Source organism: Orycteropus afer, unplaced genomic scaffold (assembly GCF_000298275.1).
Source record: "Orycteropus afer afer isolate SDZICR_OR568_19922 unplaced genomic scaffold, OryAfe1.0 scaffold00368, whole genome shotgun sequence".
Classification (NCBI taxonomy): Eukaryota; Metazoa; Chordata; class Mammalia; order Tubulidentata; family Orycteropodidae; genus Orycteropus; species Orycteropus afer.
In genome coordinates this window covers 389,561-390,239 of record NW_006921955.1, presented here as the reverse complement: position 1 = coordinate 390,239, position 679 = coordinate 389,561, and positions in this window count along the sequence as shown.

The window sequence follows — 679 nt, the reverse complement described above, 5'->3', positions numbered from 1 at the left end:
TCTTCTGGATTTCTGTCTGTAGATTTAGAATCATTTCTAACTTTTCATTTATTTTGTCATTTTGTTCTTGTATTTTCTTCCAAAATTCTTCTAAGCTTTTTTTCTGTGTTTTCCTTGGTCTGTCTCTCAATCCTTTGAAGATACCAAATATAATTCTTTTGAATTCCCTATCAGAGGGTTCCAGTGCTGCTTCTTCCTCAAGGATGTGTTCTGGGTCTGTATCCTGCTCCCTTCTTTCTACCACTTTATCCTGCTTCTTTGTGTGTACTTTGATGATCTGTTGTCTCCAAGGCATTGTGGCATTGTTGTATTTAGATCTCTTTTAACTGTTTGTGAAGAGTATTCAAGGGTGATTCAGGCTCTTCTTGGTGGTTTTTTATCATTGGCACTTTGGTGGAGAAGGAGGTAGTGGCTCTCATTCAGTAAGTGAAGTTGCAGGAGGTGTGGGTGTCATTATGTCTTACGGGGAATGTTCCTGTCTCCCACTCAGTTAGACAAAAGTTACAATTGAAGAACCATCAAAAAACTAAAATGACATGGACAAAGAGCGTACCTTGTAATCACACAGGAACATTAACCAAAAAAAGAAAAAATAGATAAAACAAAAAGAAAACCTACAATATCTGAGGATAGGCCACTAAGAGAAAGATGGTAGAGAAGGAGAATAATGAAGGAAAAA